At 50.3% G+C, this 7359-nt stretch overlaps 1 protein-coding gene across 22 annotated transcripts in view; it reads left to right on the top strand.

Moving 5' to 3' along the window:
• Window positions 1-7359, top strand: part of Mical3 (microtubule associated monooxygenase, calponin and LIM domain containing 3) — a 218064-nt gene that overhangs the window by 17460 nt on the left and 193245 nt on the right. For 21 of the 22 annotated variants that reach the window (XM_004633390.3, XM_023717717.1, XM_023717715.1 and 18 more), the window contains exon 1: window positions 1-60. The exons of the other annotated variant lie outside the window; for it this stretch is intronic. The gene's annotated coding sequence lies outside the window, so the exon portion shown is untranslated. The remainder of the gene's footprint in view (window positions 61-7359) is intronic. 22 annotated transcript variants of the gene reach the window in all.

Here is a 7359-nt window from a genome sequence, read left to right as displayed (position 1 = left end):
CGCGGTCCCGGCCCGCCTCGGGGACGCCGACGCCGGGGGACGCCGCATCATGAGGCGGAGGTGAGGGCTGGGCTCTGAGGGCCCCGGGAGCCGCATCCCGCCTGCGCTCCTCTGCGGGCTCTGTGGCCGCAGCGACCCGACGTGTGGCCGCGGACGACCCGCGCGGGCAGCCCCGGGCTCTGGCCTGTCGAGGGCGCCTCCTCTTGGCGACGCCTCGAACCCCGTGGGCCGCGGCGGGCCCCTCCTCGCGCCTCCCGCCTTGGCGATCCCCTGCCCTTGACCCAGGGGTCGGGTGATAGGTCGGTTCGGCCGGGCGGGTCAGCGAGCCGGCGCTGGATGGGCTGACGCCGGGGACCCGGGAGGCGACCGGCTCGCGGGGAACCCGGGGGAGAGGGGCGCGGCCGGGGTGCCGGAGGCTCTGTGGGGGCGCGCACGGTTGCGCGCGGTCCTGCGGGCGGCCTCAGCGTCCAGGGGCAGGTCCGATTCGGCGATCCCGGCTCTGGAGCCTGGCATGCGCGGTGTGTGGGTTGGCGAGGTCGTTATGGCAGGTGGCCAGGAGAGAACCTGGAATTTCCTTGTGCTGGTGGGGTGAGTCGGGGGTGGCTGGCATCTACGCCGCGTGTCTAAGGGCATCCCCTCCCCAACAGCTTTGCAGAGTGGTGGCACTGTTGGAGGTCTTCGTGGCACGCTGGAAATTCCTAGTTTCAGACAATCACCTTGAGGAGCCCTCCGCAGATCCGGGGCTTGTCTGGTGTTAGCAGGAAGCCAGATGGAGTGATAGCCGCTTACACGTCTCTGCATCTCACCTTGATAGGGATCGAATCCTCGGCTCCTTCGGTTTGTAAGGAGGAAGGAAGGGGTCTTCCAGGCCACTGGGGCGCTGGCCCTGTACCTCATTCCTTTTAGGAGAAAGGGCCAGCCGTATATCTTGGCTGATTTTTCTCCAGAGTCTGAATGCAGAGACAGTTCTTGTAGTCCAAGAATGCAAACAACATTTATGTTCATTTAATGTTGGTGTTTAAGGCAGACATTAATTATGGTTTACATGAAAGGAGTTAACGCAGAGCAATGGAGATATAGTGTGTGTGTGTGTGTGTTTTTTTTTCTTTTGCTATTTTTTTTTTTTTTTTTAAGTAGGAAGTAGATGGAGAGAGTGGTACCAGCACTCTATGTGTATTTGGTACCATCTGCCAGTTTGCTTTGTAAACAGTCAGGTAGGTTTGTACCCCAAAGAGAACGGTGAGTTAGGTTTTATGGTAAGAGAGACAGCTCACTACAAATTGCTACTGCCAGCGGGAGCTGGCGTTACCTTCTTACCTGGCCACACAGGTGCCAGCTGGTTGTGTGGCTGACTTCTATGAGCACACCTTTAAGGGACCTTTAAGAGGATGTTATAAATTCCATGTTTGATGGTCATGTGTACTCAGGTCAGAAATTTGGCCCTGGTTAGTGTAGCCTTACAATGAGTTTTTCGGTGTTGTAGGTTGTAAAGTTTTTAGGAGGTTTTGGTAGTGGATTAAATAGCATCCTTAATTTCAGAGTTAGAGGACAGATGTCATTTGGTTATTCCTGGGGCAAGGGATCTTTTAGAACTTGGTTCCTCTGCCAAAGTTTTTTTTTTTTTTTAATAACACTAACATTTGCAGTGTCTAAGGCTTGACTGCCAGATTGATTTTCCTCCTTCTTGCCTGAGGTGGTTATTTCAGGGTGTTTCCAGGTGTGCACGAGAAGATGGTCTTTGGAGGTAATGTAGGGTAAAGTATTCCGCAAAGTGCTTGTCACATAGTATTCAATAAAGATAAATTTGTCTTTTCCTCTTTTTTTTTTCCCTTCCCTGAGACAGGGTCTCTCTTGCTGTGTAGTCCAGGCTGACCTCAGACTCCTGGCGGTCCTCCTGCCTCAGCTTCCCAAGTGCTGGAATTACTGATGTGATCCACACTGTCAAGCTAGATACATTTTGACTGCATGTTCTCTTTGTAGATGGAAAGATTAGCTTCCCCTTACTCCGCCTGTCACTCTTAACCTTTAAGTTCTTCCGAGTCTGGGTATGTGCTTGCATGTGGTGCTGAGACTTGAACTCAGCCTTCCCACTGAGCTACATCTCCAGCCTTTTTTATTTTATTTTGAGGCAGGGTGTTGCTTGCCAAGTTCCTTGAGTTGGGTCTAATTTGCAGTCCTGTCTTAGCTTCCTAGAGTGCTGGGGTTATAGGGACATCTCCCACCATTTTATTTATTTATTATTTGTGTATTTATTGGTGCAGACAGGGTCCCACTACGTACTTCCCACTGGCCTTGGACTCATTGTGTAGTCGAGGTTGCCCTCAGACTCATGGTGATCGTCCAGTCTCAGCCTCCTAAGATTATAGATCTGTTCTAGCACGCCCAGCCCCGAACATTGTAATAGTAGGTTATAAGTGAAACATACTCCTTTGTATCCAGAAGGAAAAATCAAGGAAAAATTGAACTCTTCCTCCTGGTTCATGGGTGTGTGTGTGTGTGTGTGTGTGTGTGTGTTTTGAATCATTGGACTCGGCACTCTACCACTGAAGTACATCCTATTCTCTTTTATTTTGGGAGAAGATTTTGCTAAATTCAAGGTAGGACTTGAACTTTCAGTGCTTAAGCTTCCCTAAATGCTGGGATTAGGGGCATGTGCCACCACATCCAGCATATGCTACCTGTGTCCTCTCCTCCCATCTCCTCGCTTCTTTTACTCTTCTGTCTGTCTCTGTCTCTGTCTCTGTCTGTCAGTCTGTCTCCCCCCCCCCCTTTTTTTTTGATACCTGGTCTCAATATTCTAGGCTGGCCTTGAACTTGCTATTGTAGTTTAGGCTGCCCTTCAATTTGTAGCACTCAGCTCCTGAGTGTTAAGTACTGGGATTATAGATGTGCCGCCACACCCAGCATATGTGTATTTATGTATATATTTATTGATCTGTTTTTCTTTTGAGACAGTCTCGCAGTGTAATTCTGGCCGGCCTTGTATTTGTTGCGTGGCCCAGGCCAACCTTGAACTAGCACTGCTTTTGCTTCAGCCTCCTGAGTGCTAGGATTTCTTTTTGCGGAACCAGGGATTGAGCTCAGGCCCTTGCGCTTGCCTTGCGCTTGCCAGGCAAGCACTTATTCTACTGAGCCATCTCCCTGGCCCCCAGAGTACGAGGATTACGGACATGCATCATCACAACTGGCTCCATGTTGCGGTGTTTTTTTTTTCGGGGGGTGTATTTTTGAGACAGTCTCCCCATGTGGTCTAAGCTAGCATAGAATTTGTAAGGATCCTCCTGCCCCAGCCTCCCAAGTGCTAGGATTATTGGCATCACCACCACATCACCACTCCCCATGTCACATTTTTGAAGAAAGGGTGATGTCTGGCCTAGAAGAGATCTTTTATTACCACTCAGTACAGGAGAAGAAAAGGGCAGAAGTGACCTGTTCCGGTCCGTCCAGGTGAGGCATTTGGCTTGCTGCTATGCTGATGTCTGGCGGAAGCAGCCCTGCTTACCTAATTTCTCCTGCACTGGATATGAAGAGTGACCCAGGGTGGTGGCGGCCAGAGCAGCAGGCAGGACAAAGCTCTTTCCTCTGGTGGCTCTGCCTTTGCTGGCCTCTGAAAGGCCCATGAAAAGATTAAAATGCTATCAGACCTAATGTTCTTGAAAAAGTAACCATCATTGGTTTACTTATGTCCCCTAATAGTGGGCCTGGCATTTTAATACTGAGCTTGCTCCGCATGCACATGCTACTTTTTCTCTGAGGAAATGGAGTATTGTTCATTGCTTGCTGTCACGCTCACGCCTTTTGTGTGTGTGTGTGTGTACGTATGTATGTGTGCGTGTCCATGTGTCCATCTCTGGCCTCCCCTCCCCCAGGGCCTAGGTAGCACTAGGCAAGTGCTTTTACCACTGAGCCAGCACCTCCCCAGCCCCCATCTCATTGATTCTTATTTTTCAGTATTAGGGGTTGAACCCAGGGATCTTTGCACTGAGCTGTATCTTCATCCTGTTTTACAATTTTAAATTTTGAGACAGCATCTTTCTAAGTCACTAAGTTGCCCAGGCTGGGCTTGAACTTTTGTTGTGCTTGGGGAAGGAGCTTGCAATTGAGATCCTGCTTCCTCAGCTTTCCAGAATTCTGGGGTCACAGGTGTGTGGCACGAGGCCCAGTGTCATTGATCTTGTCATCAAAGGGTACGTAGTGTAGTCCGTTATTCCCATATCATAGATGAGGAAATGAAGATGACGTGATTTGCTCTAAGTTGTAAGTGAGCAGCTCTTTGAGCTAGGACCTCAATTGGGTTTTTCTTATATTACATTTCATTGTTACCTTCAGAGGAGACACACATGCGTCCTTTGGATGGCGTAAGACAGAGATCGCACCATTGTGCTTTCCTGATTCCTAGATAGCTAAGAACAGTTAGCATCCTTGCATTCTGGGATGGGGAGGCAGGAGGATTACAGATTTGCGTTTAGCCTGGCAGCTAGCAGCTTGAGTTGTTGGGGCATTTATCTGCGGGAACACGTGCTAGGTGCTTTGTGTACATCTTCTCATTTGTTCCCTACAATATGTAAGGTCAGACTTTTTGTTCTCAAGCTTTCAGAGTCTGGTGAAATCCCAGGTCAAGGGTCGGGGACAGTGAGAAGCTCTAACTGAAAAGCAAGGCTGGGGTCCAGACCTGGGCTCTGATTTAGAGTGTGCCCTTGAGCCCCTGCCTTAAGGGTGCCTGATGTGCGTCTCAGGTGTCACCACCTGTTGCTGCCACCCTTCCTGGCCCGAGGGCTGCGGTTGTGCTGGGGGTTGGTTGTCCTCATTGTCATCGCAGGGCTGCCCTTGCACTCTGCTCCCCGGCCAGCAGCGTTCCTCTAACCAGGTAGGCAGCGGGTACTTTAGAAAAAGTGGGGGCCGGGGAGATGGCTCAACGGAATAAGCGCTTCCATGGCAAGCGCAAGGGTCTGAGTTCAATCCCCGGTTCCGCCAAAAAATAAAAATAAATTAAAAAAAAAAATAGAAAAAGTAATACGAGTTGAAAAGCCTTCTTTAATAAAACCAGATGGGAAGACTCGGGCCAGAGAATTGAGGTGGTTTGTGGGCAGAGGAGATTAGTGATGTTCCAACCCAGAGGCCGAGTTCAGTGTCCAAGCTTTTTTACTTAAGCAGCTGGTAGAAATTGTAAAACTGAGGGCAGATCCCTGTGGTGCTGTGCCGGCTCCGTCCCAGGGGCATGCTGAGATGGCAGTGATTAAAACTGGGCCCGGTGGTGCACTGGTGGTGGTGCCTGTAATCCCAGCGCTTGGGAGGCTGAAAACTGGAGGATCACTGCGAGTCTGATCAGTGTAGTAAGACCCTGGAGACCCTGTACTAAAACAAAACAAAACAAAACAAAAAAATTGTAAAACTAGAGACGTGATACTTTTGCCGAAGTTTGCAGGAAGTAAGGCTCTCAGCTTATATTTTCTTTATTTATTTTGTTTTTAAAATATTTTATATTTTGGGCTGGGCATGGTAGCACATGCTTGTAATCCCAGCACTTAGGAGGCTGAAACAGGAGGATCTATGAGAGCTCAAGGCCAGCCTGCATAGTGAATCCCTGTCTCAAAAGAAAAAAAAAAAAAGGTTTTTTGAGACAGGGTCTTGCTATGTAGTTCAGGCTGGTCTTGAACTCACTGTGGAGCCCAGACTGGCTGTGTGCGCCACCACTTCTGGCCTCCGGCTTGGTTTGCTTTTTGTTTTTAGCTTCCACAAATAATGCAGCAGGTTGTGGGACTGGAGGGGAGGTTGTCTGGAAATTTACATGAACTGGCTGACTGACCTTCCCTTCCCTTCAGGCATCCCCTCTGCCATCTTCGGTGCCACTTTTTAGAATTTGTCTTGGATTCTGTGACTGGAATGGAGGTGGGCATCCGGTATACTCAGATACTTGGATGCTCCAGAAAGTGGACTGACATCCTTGGCCTCCTGGGGCTCGACTGTCTATGATTTGTTATTTTTTTGAAGGTGGCCTTTGGCTGTCTTTAGGTATAAGGTACTGGAGGGTGGGAAAAAGATCTTCCCAAGCCCAGTAATTCATTAATGTTTTTTATCATTGGAAAGTTTGAATTGCATAAAAGAGAGAAGATTGTAATAGCTTCAAAAAAAGAAAAAGGAAAAAACTGGGCCTGGTGGCACTTGCCTATAATCCCAGCAGGAGGATGAGGCAGGAGGATCCTTGAATTTGAGGCCAACCTAAGCAACATAGTGAGACCCTGTATCAAAAAACCAGGCTCTCCCCACAGGGAGACTGGTAATCAGATTCAAGAAAGGAGAAGAAAAGGCAAGACCATGGGCTTGTACTGTACCTGGGCGAAAGGCAGGAGGAGGAGCAGGGCTTGCTGAACTGTCAGGTCTGACCCTTGGCGAGAGTGGCGACCCCTTTGTGTCTGTGTGGCCTGTACCCTTCCGCTGTACCTCTGGCTAGTAGGGGCCTAGTGGAGGATGTTCAGGTCTGCAGGGCTCTACTGAGGCTGTGTTCCCTGAAGGCTTCTGTGGGGGGTGGGAGGCAGACAGCATAGCCTGGAGGTTAAGCTGCGGCTTCTGTTCAGCTCTACCACTTTACAGTAAATATGCCTTTGCGTGGTCCCCACCCTGCCTCTCCCGCCCCTGCCTTTTTCCTGCTGTGGGTGTCTCGATGGAGGAGGAGGAGGCCTCGTGGGCATCTCCTTGGAAGCCTGGAGAGAGGAGTAAGAATGGGAGTGCTCATGCCCGCCCCAGCTCTCCAGCAGACCCCACCGTGCCCCTGTGTCTTTGATCACTTCCCTGCCTCTGCCCCCAAAGCAGCCTGCCATCAAGGGTTGCTGGTTTCTCAGTGGGAAGATACGGAGCTGGGAGAGTAGCCTCCTGAGGCTGTGGCTGCAGGAGACAGTCGAATGCTTGTGGCCTGTTCCAGGTCACCTGTTGTGACTCGCTCAGTCACAGCACCCTCTGGGCAGGTGCTGTTTTCCGCCCGGTTTTCCACCCCGCAAGGCCTAGCAGCTGGTGGACCCTGATTCTAACTTGGCCCTTTCTTTGTGCGGCTCTCTGCCTGCAGACTGGACAGAGAGGCACCAGGTTCCCGGCCCCCTGCGAGTCAGCCCTCCAATCTTTCTTCACACCTTTGGGGAGTACTGGAGAACGAACCCAGGGCCTGGGGTCTTGGGCTGGGCTAAGATTTGTGACTCTCCTGCCTTGTCCTCCAGCAGTGCTGGGATTCCAGGCGTGCCCCTTTTCCTTCTTGAGTTAGCTATCCGAGGGCATTTAGAGAAATGTCTTGGTCCTTTATAAGCTCTTTGCATATCTTTTTTTTTTTTTTTTTTAGAACCAGAATTGAACTCAGGCCCTTGCACTTCA

This window comes from Octodon degus, unplaced genomic scaffold (assembly GCF_000260255.1).
Source record: "Octodon degus isolate 3935 unplaced genomic scaffold, OctDeg1.0 scaffold00054, whole genome shotgun sequence".
In the NCBI taxonomy this organism is placed as follows: Eukaryota; Metazoa; Chordata; class Mammalia; order Rodentia; family Octodontidae; genus Octodon; species Octodon degus.
Note: the sequence above shows the minus strand (reverse complement) of the source record. Positions and strands in the feature narration are given on the sequence as shown.